At 32.4% G+C, this 20688-nt stretch overlaps 1 long non-coding RNA gene across 5 annotated transcripts; it reads left to right on the top strand.

The window, feature by feature from the left end:
• Positions 1-3691: 3691 nt before the first annotated feature.
• On the top strand, positions 3692-10170 carry LOC149031541 (uncharacterized). Of its 5 annotated transcripts, none has more exons than XR_016177651.1 (5): positions 3692-3830; positions 4443-5404; positions 6133-6371; positions 6951-6995; positions 7077-10168. It is a non-coding gene; the product is annotated as an uncharacterized LOC149031541 (long non-coding RNA). The 5 variants fall into 5 exon arrangements; XR_016177648.1 differs by lacking the exon at positions 3692-3830 and adding an exon at positions 4022-4140; XR_016177650.1 differs by lacking the exon at positions 3692-3830 and adding an exon at positions 4150-4196.
• The last annotated feature ends 10518 nt before the right edge of the window (positions 10171-20688 follow it).

Below are 20688 nucleotides of genomic sequence, written 5' to 3'. Positions count from 1 at the left end.
ACATGTATATATGCACACTAAAGTACGTGTTCATTTTTGTCATCCATAGGATTGCAACTATGTTGATTAATTGTCAACACACACGACGTCTTCAATATCGTGACTCGTATTAACTTTTTTTTTTTATCACAATTGATCTATCTTTCTCATATTGTCGATAGGTATCAATTTTTTTTGTTTCTTTTTCTTTTTCTTTTTTTTTTTTTTTGATGTTTCAGACATCATGGAAATTAAATTCACCCTTGTGTTGTCTTTCGTTCGATGGGGATGAAAGAATAAAAAAATATAAATGTATTTTTTTTTGTATTCCTTTGTCATTGAAATGTATATGCACATCAAGAAAGATGCGCATATATTTTTTGTTTTTTTTTTGTTATTGTTAATTGCAACCACCGAGTATCGATATTTTAATTATTTTATTATATTATTATGATTATCCCTTTTTCCTCTCTTTTTTTTTCCTTGTTTCCTTAGAATGCATGTTTTATCATCGCCGGTGCCATTTTTCATCTTGAATTTTAATTTTTTTTTTTACATCGATCCTATCGACGAGAACTTCGATTAACATCACTACCAAACAAATAAGTTCTTTTAAAAATCTTCCAATGAAGTGTTTTTCGTTGTTTTTACATTTTTTTTTTCTTTCATTTAATTTTATTTTTATCAAAAGAAAAATCAAAGACATTTTTTAAAGAGATACAATTTGATTTAACGTTAATTAAACGATTTTTTTTCTGTATAAAGAAATTTTTAATAATATATCCCTAGTAGCACAAAATATTGAAAAATAATAAATATATGTGTATTTAATATTAAAAAGACATTAAATCTCTTTTTAATATTAATTTAGTAATAATACAAATTTTATAATTTTTATAATTTATAAATTTAATAATTAATTTAATATTAAATACACATGTATTGAATATTTTTCAATATTTTGCGTTAATAGGGATATTTTAATTTTACAGTAGTGAAACGAGATCGAATTATAATTATCATAATTAATACAAAATAAATAAAAAAAAAAGAAAATTATAACGTAAAAATGAAAAATTCGATACGAGATGAGAAACGTGAGATTTAAATCTGACGTTTTAATAATTTCCACGTGGAAATTACTATTGTTTTATATCAAGATCGTTAGTATGATCAAATGAACATATATTAATAACATAACCTAACATATTATTTCGTATTTTATGGACGGATATCTCGAAAATATCTTAAAAGCTCTGTGTGTGTGTGATTTTTTTTCTTTTCATTTTTTCTGTATTTTTTTTTTTTTTTTTTTTTATTATGCAGTATTATACTCGAATGATTCCTGTAATTCATTGAAACACAATGGCGGTATGCTGATCGATACAAATTATTGATCGATATTTACGAAAAGGAAGTTACATTTTTTTTTCTTTTCTTTTCTCTTCTTTTGTTGTTGTATTTTTATATCTTTCTCAAAGATATTTTTATCTATGTTTAATAATGTTTTTTTTTCTTTATTATTATAAAAATATCTTTGATAATAATTTATTTCTGTGATAAATATTATATGAATATAGTGTATATATATGAACACGATTTATTAATCATTTTTAATTTTCATATTTGTTAAACTATTTGACATAGTTTATTTCGTAGAAAAATATTATTCACCTGCTAAGTATAGCAAAATTTGATTAAAAATCACCTATGATTCTTTGCGTAAATACTCGAACGATTTGAAATATTTGTTTTCAATCAGCGCAACGCTTCAATTCCATCGATCTATCAACGTTCATAAAAAATAATTTATAAAAAAGACGTTAAAAAAGAAAATTCGATCTCGTCGTATTAAAAATTCCTTTTTTTTTTTATTAAAAATATATAAAGATAATATTTACGAGAATATAGATCACGTTTTCGTTCAATTTCAACAGTTACTAAAAAGGTCTCGAGTAATAATTAATAATTGATCAAATTGAATGAAAATAAAATCAATCTAATAAATTAATTATATTTCAAATAACGATTCGATATTTAATGATAAAATATTAACAAATATTTTATTATTTTATTTTTATTTTTTCCTTTTTCTTCTCATCTTCGGGTGAAGAAAACGCGTTCAAAATTGCTGATTAAATTTTTGTATTTTCTTGTAACAACAAGAAAAAATCTGTCTCTTTCTCTTATTAGCAATAATAATTATAAATAATAACAAAAATTAATAAAAAAACATCTCGTTTACAGTCCCGTCCTCAGCAAACGAACCCAAACGTATGGTTCGCATTGACAACAAAATTATTATTTAATTATTATTAATAAATATTATATTAATTTCGTTTTGAATATTTAAAAGTCTTGGTGACGATGATGACAATTATAAAAAATGTGTGACATATTTATATTATATACTCCATTGATATTATAAATTTGATATTATAATCGACGCGCCGTTTTCGCCGTCAATATATTGGCGATGATAGTAATCGCAGGACGGCAATTTTTCGGCGCATCGTTACCTGGTTTATTGGAATTCGAGAACATGAAACCTCCTCGGCCCCCGGGATTGCCAGGCGGCGGGCGCGTTACATTGCAGCAGCTTACACAAGTTGAACCGGAAGTAATATCGTTGTTTCTTCTTCCCCCGAAGACCTTCCTTCACCTTTTTTTTCTTCTTATCCTCTTCTTCCTCTTCTTCCTCTTCGTAAATTCGACGACAAACAAAAATCTTCCAGTCGCGATACCTCAACTTTTTCTTTTTTGATTATCTTCAAGGACGAACCAATGAAATGTCAATTATTCAAAACTCAGCAATAATTTTGTCTCACTAACTTTCTCAAAGTTACCCTCACAAAATTTAATAATGAGAGGGTTGGTTAGGGGTTGTAAAGTTAATCAGTTAAATAATCGTCGAATCTTCAACACTCTTTTGCACTCTTCTTACCCCCTCTCTTTTTTTCTTCTTTGAACGACAATAGTAAAAAGTTAGTTAACGATTAATCACGTTATATATATATATATATATGTTTCCCGAACGTTAATAATCGCTGATAGGTGACCTTCAACTTGTCCCGGCCATGATCTCCCGCGCGCGAGGCCGTGCGCGCGCGCGCTCGCGCGTTTTCCTCTGACACGGCACGCCGCGTCGTCGAACAGAAGAAAAAGGGGGGTTGTTGAAATCGAAGTGGATCAGCAGCACGATTGATACGCCAAGCCAACAACTGACGACGACAACGACGACTATGACGATGATGATGATGACGACGACGACGACAACGACGACGACGATCAAAATGAGGACGACAAGTAACAGGAAGAGGGTGGTGTAAGATCGATCACGTATTTATTTTCTTTACTTTCCTTTCCGTTCCTTCTTCAAATTTCCCTTTTGTTTCTTGACGATTACAACGATGATGACGACGACAACATTGATGACAACATTGATGATGAAGAAGACGAATAATACGTAGAAATAGATTAACTACACGTAAGAAGAAAATTCGTGGGTTTAAACTTGACCCACAGGAACGGACAGCAACAACAGCTACAACAGCAACAGCCAATAGTAGTAGCTAGCAGTAATAGTAGCAGCAGCAGCAGCAGCAGCAGCGGCAGCAGCAGCAGCAGCAGCAGCAGCAGTAATGTTAATCAGCAACGACTAGAAGAACGGCAACGGTAACGGTAACGGTAACGACGACAGCACCGTAGAATAAATCGCAGCGTCGTGCGAACCAGCTTGGCCGCGGAACGCGACTGAGGGAACTAGGGGTGGCACCGAGAGAGAGTAGGTGCCGTGGATGCAGCTCGACGTGTACGCTGCACGAGCACATCCCCCCTAATGAGTGCACCAGGCATGTGCGAGGGATTTTATGTTCGCCGCCGCCGCCACCACCTCCTCTTCCTCCTCTTCTTCCTCCTCATTCTCCAACCCCTAACTCCATTGCCACCACCACCACTACTAGTCGAACCACCACCCGAGAATCGCTAGCCACCCCCACCGTGCTATCTCTTTTCCTCTACCCTCTCCTCTTCCTCCTCCACCACCTCCTCCTCCTCCTCTTCCTCTATCTCTTGCAACTCGCGCAACCCCTGTTCTTCCTTACTTACACTGTACGTTCCTCGCTACTGGTACGACTAAACTAACAATCAGACTTCCACGAGGTATCTAACCGTTAATCGTCGAATCCCGATGCTCTCAAGTACTACAGAAACAATCGGTTACCAAATGCTTCTTCTTTTTTTGGATACCTTCCCTCTTTGACATACTTTTTTTTACATCCTCTTTTCATTCTTTTCCTCTATTGTTCATACCATGTCAATGATACTTCATATTACCTACGTATAGAAACGTAATATCATTTTGCATATCTATTACTAAAAGTTTGAAATATTTTCCAAAAAATGACTAGGTACTTTAGTCTGCCATAATAATACTATCCCTTTGACAAATCCCCGTTTTGTAGGATGATGTGCAATCATCTTTATCCATTACTCTTAAGAAGAATTACGTTGAAGAACGGTGGATACCACCGTTACCACCACCACCACCACCACCAACAGCAACACCACCACCACCGCCACCACTCTCCAGCGCATCGCACCGACACGTTGGGAGCAGCAGCAGCAGCAGCAGCAGCATCAGCAACATCAGCATCAGCAGCAACAGCAGCATAGCCAGTCCCCGGCAGAAACCGACAAGGGGCGGCTTGTCCCGCGCGATCCGGAAACCCTCATCGCGGGTTCGTGGGGCTGTGCCCGGTTTTCGCCTTCCTCCTGCGTGTCTACGTGTGCCTGCGAACCGTGCCCTGCTGCATCCGCTTGCGATTGGTACGCAATAGTCAAACCGCCCGTTATCGTACGATCCTCTCTTGCACCTGAACAACCCTCTCTCTTTCTACGCACACCTACCCTCACCATTCTTCTCCTTCCATTCCCTCTCTCTTTTTCTTCCAATATCCAACCCCATTTCCATGCCTACCTGTTTACCAATCCACCCACCCACTACCACCACCACCACCACCAGCTTTACCTCCAACTCCACCTCCATCATCAGTTCTACACCATCATCTACCTACCATAATATCACCCCATCATCATCATCATCATCATCATCATCATCATCATCATCATCGTCATTCTCTTTCCATCACTTTTAAACACACTTTTCATTTTCAATATCTTTTTATTCCGTTTATCTTAGATTTTTGTTTTATATTCTTTTAAATCCTCGAAATAACACAACGGGGGTGGACTTGGATATCTTTGTATATTTCTTTAAGGTTTTTCGAAACCCCTTTTTTCCTTTATACAACCCCACAACTCGCGTATTTATTGATTTTTGTTTCCTTTTATGAAAAATACTGTGAGTAATCTTACTAAAAGAATGTGTTCAGCTGAATTTTTTTTTATCGTAAACAATCAAAGAGTACGTAACATGATCAATAATATTTCCTATACTATCAAATATATCCTTGTATTTTAATCCAACCCTTCAGCAGATTCTCCATTGGCACCTTTGGCTCTTTCGCATTCCATTCATTTCTCTAACCGAGAAACGTTCTCCTATTTGACGAAGATCGCTGAGAACGTAGAACAAGGTTCACCTGTAATCCGAACAATCGAGTTCCTTGCGAGTCAACACACCCTACGATTGGTTAACCCTTTTCATCAAGCCCTCACCCACTCACCCTAAAACACGATGATCTGTTCGATACAGTGACGTTATCTGGAAATTACTTGAGTTTTACACTTCAATTATTTCTTCTTCTTCTTCTCCTTTTTTGTTCATGCCATTAAAAAAGAATATTCGTTAAGGGTGGTAAACGATCATCCCATTCGACTTCGAGATGATTAATCGAAATTTTTTCTCGCGTACTTTCTTCTACTTTTTTTCATATTTTTTTTTTTTTTTTTTACACGAGAAGCAAAGAAAATACAAAGAAAGGAAACAATCTGTAAGAAAAAAACCAAGAAACTCATCTAAAACCGATCCGTTTCAACCCTTCGATATTTTTCCACACACATTCCCTTTTACTTATTATTTTTTTTTTTTATCAAAGTTCAAAGATAAAATAAAGTTCCTTTGATATAATATATCGGATGTGGTGGTAAGAAGTAAGAAAGGAACATGGCAAAAATCCTTTTGTATTTTAGATCAAGGTCATCAACTGGAAATTGTGACGGCACGCAAAGGGTGTTTCTAAACTAGTAATAACCAAGGGCGTGTGTATTAAGTTCCTCTAATATTAACTCAAGACGAAGGGTGGCAATTTCTAATATATATACATATATTAGAACACACAGTGTTATTCTCTCTCTTATCAAGGATCGTCTTTGTTTTACTTGTGTTGGTGTGTAATGATTCGCTCCATTACAGCACAATCGTTTAACGTGTTAGTAGTTGTTATACTAATTATAAATGTTACGTCACCTATATATATATTACAAGCTTTATAAAATATACCTTTAGAATATTTTTATATAAAATGTTCTTTTTTTTTTAAACATTTTTCTTCCTTTTTTTTTCTTATCAACGTTTCAAAGTATACAAAAATTTTCTTTTGATATTATTATGGTATATAAATCTAGTAAAAAAATAAATAAAAGAAATTTCTTCTATTTTTTCTCTTTTTATTTTTTTACTAGGCATCATCCGTTATTTCATTAACGTTTATGCGACGCAACGAGATGAAGATGAGATAAACAAATAAGAAAAAGAAAGGAAACAAAGATCATTTTCAACACAATATATATATCTTTTTTTTCTTTATATAATTCTTCTCATTGTGTTAGATTATCATGAATGGAGGTGGGGATGGGGGTTGGAAGAAGATTTTAATCCATTAATCTTCCATAAAGAAGATTCGTGAATTTCGTGGAACAATGGATTAACATCCACCTTTTTTTCTTCTTTTAAAAGTGAAACAAAATCTTATATTCTTTCTTTGCTTTAAAATAATTTCTATTTTCAGAATATGGTGGTTGTGTATTTGTAAATTGAACCAAAGGATTAACCGGTAAGCTTCAAAAAGTGTTACAAATTACGTGAAATCCTTTTGATTATATTCTATCGTACATTTGAATTTTCCTCTGTCTAGGAATTTTCTTTTTAACGATGTGTTTTCTTTTCCATCATCAATTTCTTTCTACTACAAAAAAGTAAAAGTAGAATAAGAAGACAGGAAAAGAAAACAAAAGAAACTATCTTCCATACTTCCGGATAAACGTGCCAGACATTTTAAACGAATTTTCTTGTATCATTGAAATAAATTAAAACAAATGGATGGAAACATTTCAATATTTTATTTCTATCGATAATATTTTTTATGTATTTGTAAATTAACGAAGAAATCTATTGAATCGAAATCAATCTTGACCAATTTTTTGATTGAATTATCCATCAATGACAAATAAATTTGTATTTTACCAAACACAAAATACTTTTTATTATATTTCACATATTTTTTTTTTTAAATAAGATTTTAATTATTATTTTGATTAAAAAACAATTTGACGAATGTAGAAAGTAATAATCAAAACTACATTATTATACTATACCAAATTGATAATAATACAGGCTGAAATAAAAATTGTTTTCTTCTATCTGATATAACATAACCTGTAAACAAATTATTTATTTAAACATATTTGATATATTTATTCATTTCAACGAATTTGTAATTACGAATTGTTCATAATTAGTGTGTGTCCATTTATATTCAATACAAAATTCATTATTAATTTAACATAATATAACAGAATACACACTATTGAGAATTGGTGTCCCAAATTTGAAATTACTCTTATATCAATTGTTGCAATTAATACAAATCTTTTCTACAAAAAGATAAAAGACAACTTTAATTTCATTCTGTAATAGAAAAAAAAAAAATGGAAAAAGAGAGAGAGAGTGGGATGAAAAAGAACATAGAAAAATTATTGATAAGAGTAAAAAGGGTCGTGTTGGAAGGAATACGATCGTAATGATTAAATGAAAAGTTCTTTACATTACAAAAGACTTTTTACTCTTCTCTATTTTCTCATTTTCTCGATGTTCTTCAATCGCTCTTAAAGTAATTCTTCTACAACCCTGTTTCGAACGTTTCGCATTAAAATATGCATAGCGATTTAAATGTAGTAAAAAAAGGAAAAAAAGAAAAAGAATTTTACCGATGGTATAGAAAAAAAACAAACAAAAAAAAAACAAAAATGAGAAAAAAAAAAGAAAAGAGCAACCACTACTTTGAAATAATATCATTTCAAGATTTCTATCTGGATACTTCTGCAAATTTTTGCATTCCTTAAAACAGACAGCAATTGCTAATTGAATTCTTTTACTTATTAATATTAAATATTCATTCTCTTTCTCTTTCTTTATCTCTCTTTTTTTCTTTCTGATCTATTTACACCTAACTGTACACGAAGTTTTATGAAATAAAATGTAATCTAGAGGGAGATATGCAGGATTAAAAACTTGTAAAAGCTTATGTTAACGTAACCTCATTTCGGTAGAGTGATAATAAATAAAAATAAATTTGTATTACACAGGTCGACTAAAAAATCTTTTTCCTTTTTTCTCCGGGTTTCCGTTTTAATTCATAAATTATGATTCTATGCATCGAATAACAGACAATTTTCATTTAAAACTTTTTCAAGTTTGTGCTTTTGTCTGTTTTACATTATAGTATATAGTAGACTTATAGTATATTTATAGTACATATAGGACATTATAATAATAGGAAATTTTAAGATGGTTGGTTTTCTGATGAAATCACAAAGCTGGTATACTAAATACCCTTATCAACTTTGTTTATGTTTTACATTATAATATATAGTAGATATTTATAGTATGTAGTACATTATAATAATAGAATATTTTAATATGGTTAGTTTTCTGATGAGAATACAACTCTAGTATACTAACTTTCAAGTGGTCATAAATAGTTGAATTTGATAAATTTAACCTCTCATCGATCTCATGTGTTGTTACTATTTGTCGGTTTGCATCAATTAATGCAACCATTATTGCGTCAGCAAAAAACGAAACGACTTTCCGAATCACCTAATATTTTCATTTTGTTTTGGCTAATCAAATCTGTTTTACATTAACATGTACTGTACTTTATTTTATAAAGTTTCCTTAACCTTATCCCTTTCTCTCTGTTTCTTTCTCTCCCTCTTTCGGTTAAGGCTTTTTAGTTGGTACACGCCCAAACCATTTCCATCCTGATTTACACGTACTTGCAAGCCTAAGCCTGCTAAACTCCCTAAGTCTGCACTTGACGGCTGGTAAACAGGGGAGTACTTGAATACCAACGTTGAAAAGTTCACGAGCTCTATTAACCCAAATTGAAAAGTGCAATGTAAAGTATTCCATATGGTCCATCTTTTTGATTATCCATTTTTTACATTTATTTGAATTTTATATTTTCAATTCAAAATTATCAACCCCGATATTACATTTCAATATTTAACCCTTTGCACTCTTATATCATATATAATAATATAATAAAAAATAAAAAATTTAAACAAAAAAAAACGTAATTTCTTGGATAATCATTGGAAACAATTGAAAGAAACGTAAAATGTTCTCAGTGTTAATTGAGCAAGTAGTCGACGGCACTAAATAGAAGATAACAATGTATGACGTAATAATGATTTCATCAATTTGTTAACATGAAACACATCGATCGAGTCCGACGGGCGATACATTAATTTACCTCGTGCCACGGGAGGCCCACGGGGCATCGATTTGTTTCCGTCGGTTTTCCAAAACGACCAACTACCAACTACCAACGACCAACGACCAACGACCAACGACCAACAACAATGATACAACTCTGTCAGAATTTGTTTCGTTGTTTCGTTTAACTGTATTTATGCCAAACACGATTCTCATTCCACAATTTATATTATTATTATTATTGTTATTATTATTAATCATTTTATTTCTCATTTTCTCTTATTTCACAGAATTATGTAAGTAATCATTATTATCATTTTGGTCGTTCGTATAATTGTATGTTTCGTAATTACAGGTTAAGTTCTGTTCGATACTATTTTACAACGGATTATATACATTTATTTCCATTCGTTTTGTCTATTATAGTAAATTCGTTAACTCCATTTATTTGTTTATATACGTTCGAAATTGAAATTTTCAATGAATAAAATTTAATCGGTATCGAATTTGATTGGATATTTAAACAAAGGAACACAGCCATTTTCGTATGTATATATATAATAATATACAAGATATAACAATTATGTAACACAATATTAAAGTATATATATATATAATATAATATTTTAATATTAAATAAATTTCTCTCTATTAAATATTCACGTAAAATTAACTTATAAAGATAACAAAAGTGTTAAGTTCTATATTTCTTAAAAGATATCGCTTATCGATCGCAATGTCGGAACGTATGAAACACTTTTGCACGATATACGATTAATGATGAAGCAAGGGAAAGAAGAAAAGGTGCAATACAATATGCTGATGCTTTTGCTACTGCTTTTGTTGTTGCTGTTGCTGTTGCTGCAACTATGCTCGTGTTGAGAACCGCCATAAATAACGATTTATCAAATTTTAATATAATTTATAACTTCATGCTAATGCACGTTCCTATTGTACCCCTGTTTTTCCTTACCTTGTGTAACACATCTACCTTTGTGTGTAAGTTTTTACGATTAAATTATACGAGAACGTTGAATTTTATTGGCTACATTTAAAATTCACCCGTTTTATCCATGTTTTTTTGTTTTTGTTTTATAAAGATTCTCGTAAATATTTTTCAAAGTCTTGCCAAGTTGGGCGTAAAAATAACGGGGTTTAAATGAATTTATAAAATAAGATCTTAAATAAAGATTTTTCATTAAATTACTCGTTTACGACGTAATAAATATCAATATTTGAACATAGTTGATAATATAAACAAAATGTTTAACACGATATGAGAAAAAACAATCAATTTTCGTTAAAATTATATTCTATAATAAACAATTGTAGATGATGATTTATCCTTTTTCCTTTTTTTTTTCAAAATATTATTATTCGAATGAAAATGAATATTACGCATTATGTCGACGTTGTAAATCGGAAAGAACGTTTTACGTTACGACAAAAATATAGTTAACGTTGCGTTTTTTTATTTTGCGTATTATCAAACGTACGTAAAGAGGTCAATATTCAATTTTAACGAATTTAAACACACATGTTATAAAATTTTATATTTTGTATATTATTATATTATATTATTTATTATATACAATACTAATAAATTATACAAATACATATTATGTAATATAATATTCAGAAGAATAACTTATATATATATTAGTTGTTTAAAAAAAACATTGGGGTATGTAGATAAACTTGATAAATTTTTGAACAACTTTGTACACTTTGACCATCAATGATAACACTTTGAACGATTCCTTGTCTCATTCTTTAACTTCAAAATAAAAAGAAAAGTTAAGTGGAAACACTAAGGTAAGAAAAGAGAGGGGAAAGAATAATTGAAAAAAAGGATAATGGTGAAAAATAACGAGAAGGAGGAGGAGGAGGAAGAAAAGAAGAAACAAGTCGAATAGGTGAAAGAAACGTGAGATGTTGAAACGTAAGTATTATGATTGAAGTATGAACAAGACAGAGATAAATATTTAGACTGATCGTAAGTGTGTGAGTGACTGAGTGAGTGAGTTAGTGATAGGCAGAAAGAGAAAAAGAGAAAAAGAAAGAAAAAAAAATGATAGAAATAAAGGAAGGGAATTCACTGTGAAAGACTATGTCGTTGTTGTTACGTAGCAGACGTCGTCATATGGTTGCCATGAAAATAAGAAGAATCGCTTGAAATCGTACGTATGCTGCTGCTACTGCTACGTTGTTAAACTATGAGAATCGAAGAAAACTAAAAAGCAACTCGAATTGCAATTCGAATGGAAAAATCGCGTGTTCTGTAGGAAGAGAATGATGAAGGTAGAGAGAGAGAGAGAGAGAGAGAGAGAGTATGTAGACGAATGAATGAACATACCATACCAGGGAATTTTCCAATGCTTCTGTAGAAAAAGGAACCTACATAGACAATAAAAGAAGTAGAAATGAATAAAGAAGAAGAAGAAAAAGGAAAAAAGGGAAAATAGGTACCAGACACTACGATTTCACGAATAAAGAAACATCTAATTAATTGGTTATATTATTGACATAATTGAGCCGTTTATTTTCAAAGTGGCCTAATTCCATTTATGTTCGAATCGAGATATTGAAGGGTTTGCGTTTCAATGTAATAAAAAATATACGTACAAGATACTAACGAGTTATACTGCTTAAGTGTATTTAAGGGTGTTAAATTTAAAGTTCCTACTTATTAAAATATGATAAATAATATGCGTTTTCTAGCCACGAATGGAGTTAGGCCACTTTCTAAATTAACAATCTGATTTGTTATAAAATTTCGAAGGAACCCAACTCCATTCAACATAATTTAAGATGCTTCAAATTGAATAAAACAATACTCAATTTATTTGACATATCTTTAAAACACTTCAGAAACATAATTTTACGATTGAAAACATTTTTGAACTATGTAAATCACGTTATACACGCATGTGTCTAACGGGAATATTATATGTAATAAATAGAAATTAGGATTATAACGTTCTAATTTTAACAGTTTTATTCATTCTAACATAATTATTTTATCGCACCTGCTCAGTGATGACTTCGTGCATTAAATTGTCCCATAATGTAAGTAGAATGTATTAGAATACTAAAATAATTGTTAATTAATCGAAAGGAATGTGTATTGTTACCTAAAAACACCAGGTATATGATCGGAGTACCGTCCTCGTCGAAATTCACCTTCAAACTGACACGTTGTTATCTGTCAAAATTCTTTGATTATATGTTGTTTATATGACTTTCCGAACGTTGCGCATGTGTACAACGGTAATAATATTCCTAATAAAGAGAATTTGATATTATAACGTTTTAATTTTAACATTCTTTTCATTCTAATGTAATTATTTTCTCGCACCTGCGCAGTGATGATTCTTAGTGGGTTAAATTTTCCTACAAACAATAAATTATTTCTTTTTATGACATTTCCATCACGAAAAAATCTTTATCATTACAAATAATTAGAGACAATCGAAAAATAATAATTGACAAATGTGGCTTTAAAACAAAAAGTGTTAGAAAATGATGAACAAATTGTTGATTAGCATTTAAAATTTCTTTAATAAATAAATATTTTTCACCAAAAAAAGACAAATATGAATAACTTTTCAGCCCCCATAGTATATTTCATTTTTTTTTTTGGACACTTTTCCATTCACGTGCGACAGGTAGCCAGTATATCAAACCTAAGAAGCACAAAAAAAAACAAAAAGAAACAGAAACAGGAGCTATCCTAAGATTAAGAATGAGTATATGGGGGAAGAGAAAGAAGGGAAAAAGAAGGGAGAAGGTAAGTCGATTTACCGGAAAAGAAGGAAAATGGAAGGGAGATAAGGCGTCGATGTTGGTGTGTCTGGGAACGTGCTGAAAATAAGGGGTTGAAAAGGGTAGCACAAGGAAAAGAAAAAGAAAAAGAAAGAAAAAGAGAGAGAGAGGGAGAGAGAGGACTATGCTGACGTGTTGCACGAGCCCAACTGACTTTACTCTTGAACGAGTGTGCGAGAGAAACATAGACAGGAAAAGAGAGAGAGAGAGAGAGTGAAAGAGAGAGTGTGAGAGAAAGAGACCACAGATCGGTTTGCCGATGCGAACAACCCGCACCCTCTCAAACCTCTTCCCACCTCATTCACTCTAACCAACCCTCTCATCCCCATACTCCAAACGAGAGAACGACTCCTGGCACACAAGAGTGAGAGTGAGTGAGTGACTGAGTGAGTGAGAGAGAAAGAGAAACCGTTTGCGCGGGTGGTTAGGTCAGGGGTGGAGCTACAAGTGGTGATAAACGAGGCCGAATCCACGTTATTAGCCATTGGGGAAGGCTCGGGAATTCCTGTGGAATCTCTCTCTCACTCTCACTCTCTCTTTCTACCTTTCTGTATATATATGTGTGTATGTATGTGTGTCTCTGTCTTTATCACACATCGTCTTTCTCCCATCCTCGGTGTTTTACTCCCCGATTCACGTCTCACTTACCCTAACTCCCTTTTGTATCTTTTAAGCGAGCCCTATTAGGCGAGTTCAACGCCCTTCGAGATAAATCACAAGAAGATTTAATCGTTTTTTTACTTCTTTTTTTTTACCTAGCAAATTTACTCTCTATCTCTCTTTCTCTCTTTCTATATCATTCTCTGTCTCATTTTCTCACTAAATTATGGGTGATCTAAATTTTTATCGAATTCATTTTTGTTTATTTTGTTTATTTCTAATCTTACATACGTGAAGTTTAACCGCAAAGTAAATTGTTACCAAACGCATATATGCGTCCATAGCATTCAAAGGGTTAAAAAAGAAACGGTTCTGATGTTTCTCATAAAATAAATATTGTTTATATTGATAATTGTTATTTACAATTCTGATAAAATTTTATTTTTTTTTTTAATTAATAGAAGAAAATACTAATAATTGTCAGGGTGAATTATGACTTATGTTGATTTGTTGATACATTAATATGGATTAAAAGAGATGTTACAATAATAAATGTAAACATATAATATAATTCTATTAGCATAAGAAAATGATTAATTAGTCAAATCTTGTTTATAAGTTAGAAAGGTGAAAGTGGTGATTTTTAATCCACGTACTGAATCAATATTTTCTAGTTAATCTTTTTACTAGAGAATTTGGATGTATTTTTTAAACGAAAAAAATATTTTAGGTTAGGTATATAGATCTGGTATGTTGCCCTTGTAAAATTCGAATAATACATTTGGTTTTTGTATTCTGAGATAAAATTCATGTTTTATAGTACGTTTATGTATACATTACTCGTGACACACATTTGTTTTACATCATTTTTTATTATATTCCATTTCGAGGAAAAAAAAATATATATATATATATATATAACAGTTGTTGATGAAGATTCTGTTTCCCTTTTCTTTTTTTCTTCTTTTTATTAAAAAATAAAAATCACCACATCTTTTCTTTCTTTTTAGTAGTCGAGTGAAAGAGAGAGAGAGAGAGAGAGAGAGAAAGAGAGATAAAGAAATGTCACGAAAGGCAAATCAATTTGCTGCATCCGGAATTTTAATGTATCTGTTTATTAAAACTCATTCATATGGAAAAGAAGAAATCTTACTTGTGAATGGCATAAAAAAAAAAAATTGCGTCGATCGCGATGGAAAGATTGAACTCGAATAAAAAACAAATAAGAAAAATAATAATAAATTTCAACGTTGTTCAAGCATATTCTAGTATTTGTTCGAAAGAAATAAATAAAGAAAGAAACAAACAAAAAAAGGTATAAGAATAATTTATATTACACTTTTTTCTATCATTGTATTAAAATATATGGAATAAAATTATAATTTTTTTTTATTATTATTAAATTATAATATTATAAAATAATTATATGAAATTTAAATTATACAAAAAAAGGATAATTGCACGTTATTTATAAGAATATTTATTATTATATTATTATATATATATAACATTTATTAATTAAATTATATTCAAAAAAAAGGATCGTAATTAATAAATATAATTTATTATTATTACAATCTAAAATTAATAATAAAGTATTCCTTTCCTACGAAACATTTTAGTTAAAAGTATTCAACTCCCAAAGGGTTGATAGTTGATAATAATCAACAACAATAGAGATAAAGTTACGTTGCCTTTTTCCTTAAGAATTTCTCTAACTGGTAAAGGGCCTATCTTTGAAAATGGTGATAGTGAATAGTGTAAAGGTCTCAAGTTATCTTCAATATCAAATTCAACTTCAACCTTCCTAGACTTCCCAGACCTCTTTACCCTTACCCCCAACCCTAACCCCAACCTAAACCCCTAACCCCCTTTCCTTGTACATACGTACGTTCACGTTTGTCTGTTTCCAATTTCTCGTTATTCCTCTGGTCTCTGATATTCCGACATTTCTCGAAAGGTGTATAACATACACACACCTCCTTTTGCTTGTACATAACCTGTCCGACTTGTTATTGACTCGAGACTATGCAACGACTTTGGTAGATAGTTTTGGACAAATGGGAAGTACCTAGAGAGAGAGAGAGAGAGAGAGAGAGAGAGAGAGAGAGAGAGTGAAACGTGAACGAGGTCTTATTAGTCCGATGGGATGATATTCGTTTGAGAACACATATTATAGCTATATATGAATATATATATATATTCCTGTCATTGTTATATACTTCCTATATTCCTGAAGGGTATTCCATCCGACGGATGGAACTGTTATATGGTTATCTTACCAACGAACAACTTAACCAAGTTTACTTCGAATAATAAAAAAAAAAAAGTTACAAATATATATTATATTATATATTAATATATTATAGAGAGCACGGTATGGCTCAGTCGGTAGAGCGCTTGACTCCCGCCCGGAGTTCGCGGGTTCGAGTCCTCGCTCTCCGACATCGAACGAAGGGGGGACATATGCCCTGTGCTCGTCGGTCGTGGCTTTTTGGGCTCATGGGCGTCAGAAATGATGATGCCATTGGGGGACCACCGCCAACATTCGATGTGGTGGTGGGCTTTGAGGGGACCCCGGACTGTGTTGCGGCACTTCGCACGGAGGACGTGGCTGCCCACGGGGCCCACAATGATAGGTGCTCCCCGCAAGGGGCCCGGGCCAATGGTTCAAGGACTGAGCGCCCAGGATAACAAACCACACGAAAAAAAAAATATATTATAGAATACTCAAATATAAATATATTTAATATACTTTAGGTTAGTACTACTTTCTATAATAGAATTCTTTCGGTATAATGTATACCAATATTATAATATTATATTATATTATATATATTTTAATGTTATTATTAATAAATTTACATAAATAAATAATATTATTAAAATATACTATACTAATAATTATCTAATTATATATATATATATATAATCCAAATACGTACTAATACAATATTAATAAATTATATAACAAAATCTCTACACATTAATATATATAGAAAATTGAAGATATTATAAAAATTTAAAGTAGAACAATTATACATTTCTGATGTGGCGTGGGAGAAATAGTGGGAGGGAGAAAAATGAAGAAGAACGTGTGGACACGTGGAAAACAAACGAATAGACAATGAGGGGAGGAAAAAAGAATAAAATAGGAAAAGGAAAAGAGGAGTGGGGAGAGGGAAGGGTGAACAAAAAAAACGATGAATAATTTCCGAGTGGTGGACGAACGAAAAGCTATCGATTGAAATTTTCATCAGTCTCTCTTTCTCTCTTATACTCGTTCGATTATTTATTCATGGCATAACGAACGAACGAGCAGACAACGATACAGACGAGCAAGCTGACGAACACTAGAGGAAAAGAAAAGGATGAACAAGTAGAAGAAGAAGAAAAAGAAGAAGAGTAGGTAGATGAGGTAAAGGGAAAAAGGGGGAAGAGAGAAAAGGAGGAAAAAGGGACACAACAAACGGTGCGGATCGACGAAAATGAAGGGAAGAAAAAAAAAGATCTTTGTATAGTCTAGTCTAGTGTCGTTTGAAACATTATTATTATTATATTATAGCTTGTTTACACACTTTCTCAATCTGTACATTTTAAAGGGAATAATCACTAGTATAATAGTGATACAAAAAAAATTATAATAACTATTTATAAAATAGTGGTGAGCACTATTGATGGTATGCGAAACTGTTCTAAAAGTGGAATCTACAAGGATGATTTTCAAGAGATAGATAGATAGAGAGAGAGAGAGAGAGAGATGAGGAATTTATTTAGAGAGTAAGACGTAGGGAACGATGACGACTAAAATATGTACTGACGTCCCTATCGTCATCAATCCTTTTACCTCTTACTTCACTATTTCCGGTCTATGTATTTTCAAATCATTTTATTTGTATCTTATAACACTATTATGAGAGTTTAAAAACATGTGTTAGTTCGATCATTTGAAATGTTGTTTTTTGTATAACTAAGAATAATATTTTTATATATTAATAAATATATAATAATATATATTTATATTGTATCTATTATCAATGCATATTTAATAAGAGAACAGGTATACGCGTATATATATAAGTAAAATGTGTAGAACCTGCTATAATAGAATAGGAAGAACGTGAAGAAAAAGGAATAGAAATGGGTAGACAAAGATGAAGCTAGATGGAGAATTAGTTAGATAGATAGATAGATAGATGGATAGATGGATAGATAGATAGATAGGCAAGTAGATAGGACAGCGAGAGGGAATCTATAGTGGATCTCTATCGTGTCACGTAGCACCTAATCTAGGTCAACGGAATTGAATTTAGAGAAGAGAAAGAGAGAGAAAGAGAGAGAAAGAGAGAAAGAGAGAGAGAGAGAGAGAGAAAGATGGATAGAAACACACAGGATATCGCACAGTTATACACATACATATATGTTTCTATCTTTCTCTTGTAGGTGTAATGATTAGAAAGAGAGAAAAATAGTAGACATAAAGAAAGATAGAGAAAGAGAAAAATAGAGAGAGAGAGAGAGAGAGAGAGAGAGATGTCTCTTCATTTCTAAACGTTGACAAAATCTTTTTAAACTCGCAATTACTGTGACTTCATCCATGACAAGGAACATCGTCGTCGTCGTAGTCGTGGAATTCAACTGCGCGCTTGAAAGTCGTCGTTTCTCTTTGCTTTACGAACAAGCCATTTCTTTTTCACGTGTATTTGTACGTACATACAAGTTATATACATATACGTACATAGGGGAAGGAGGGGAAGTAGAAAAAGTAACCATCAGAAAGTAAAAATAATAAAAAAAATAAAAAAGAATAAAAAAAAGGAAAAAGAAAGATAGAAAGAGAGAAAGAAAAATGCGTAGTTTTGCTCTCGTGAAACTTTTAAATCCCATCGTAGGATTTTCCTTCATCCTTGAATTGGATCGTCTCTCGCGTAGGTATTTTTCTTTGAAAAAAAAAAAGAAAAAAAAAAGAAATATTTACTTATCCTACGCGTTCAAACTGGTATTTCAAAAGGTATGGCTAGGTAAGCGTTAAACGTTCGTTTCTTCATCATCGTCATCTTCTTCTTCTTCTATCTATCTATCTATCTATCCCTTTCCTTTTCTTCAAGATTGTAGAATTGTAGAATCAAAATGGCGATGGTTGGTCAGTTCATTCGTTCATTCGTTGATTCGTTCGTCCTTCCACAACGGATTCAGATTCTTCTAGAATTTGTGCTATCATCTTCCATATGTAATATAACCTTGAATATAATACATCCTATCTATATATACATATATGCATATGCATATACTTAAATACTAATATACATCCTCACACATACATATTATATCTACATCTAAACCTTTTGTATACGTAAAAGCATGCAATAAAAGAAATAATCAAAATTGAGGAATGTTTTGAACAAATATTCATCTGATAAAAATAATTATTGATCCTTCATTTTTTTCTATTATGAATTAGAATAAAGAAATCGAGGGAAAATGAAACGTCGGGAGCCCCGGGCAAGGAGCCCGATGGTCGAACGATAGAGGAGGAGAGTCGAAAGCAGGAAAATTTTATGGGTAAATCGATGTTGCATGCGATTCCAGTACGACAGAGAGAGAGAGAGAAAAAGAGAGAGAGACAGTGAGAGAGAGAGAGAGATGAGAGCGGTCACAAGGAGTGGAGTTGAAGAAGGGCGGAGTGAAGGGAAAGAGGAAAGAGGAACGCGTGTGGCAGACAGATGGGTGAGAAGGGGAATTCGCGATTTGTGGACCGTGCGACTGCGTCTATCTTTTTATCTATGTGTGTTTGCTCACGTACACGTATACGTAACAGTATATACAAACGCATGTATCAATCTATCTCTCTTTCTCATGTATACACTCATATTAGTATTCTGCTGTGTATACACCTATTACACCAATACATTTGAAAATAACACATGTGTGTTACCAATATATACAAACACATGTATCAATCGATCTCTATTTCTCTCGTACACCTATTACAACAAACATTTGGAAATAACACACGTGTGTTACTAATATATATACAAACTCATGTATCAATCTATCTTTCTTTCTGTTCATGTATACACCCATATTAGTATACATGCACGTATTCTACTACATATACACCTCCTAACACACAAGTTAAACCGCTTTCCTATGAATATACCTATAACAAATAGTATGAGTGTTTACACCAACACATTTTGTACGAGGTGGAAATGCAGTAGTAACAGTGTATAGTATTACTGTATGTGTGTGTGTGTGTCGGGTGTGAGATAGAGTGAGAAAGTGGGAGTGAGAGAGAAAGAGAATGAGTTAGAAGAGGTGAGGGAAGAGAAGTAAAGGGCGCTGTTTGAAATCTGGGGCGGGGATAGAGATCCGGGCTTTGCGCTGTGCACGCGACCTTGAATAGCAGCCAACCTAGACCTTGCCACGGCTCTCTTTCGCTCGGTTTGCCTAGTCCAGAGAGAACGCCTCGCTTGTTTTTCTCGTTCGAGATCGACGTTGGACTGAAAGTCCAACTTATACTCCTCCCTTCTCCCTTCACCCAACATCTTCATCACCATCTTCATCTTCTCCTCCTACTCCTCTTCCTCTTCCTACTCTTC

The sequence above is a fragment of the Polistes dominula genome, unplaced genomic scaffold (genome assembly GCF_049000335.1).
Source record: "Polistes dominula isolate Pdom_NZ unplaced genomic scaffold, Pdom_raw_medaka contig_17, whole genome shotgun sequence".
Lineage (NCBI taxonomy): Eukaryota > Metazoa > Arthropoda > Insecta > Hymenoptera > Vespidae > Polistes > Polistes dominula.
This window is presented reverse-complemented; position numbering and strand designations above follow the sequence as displayed.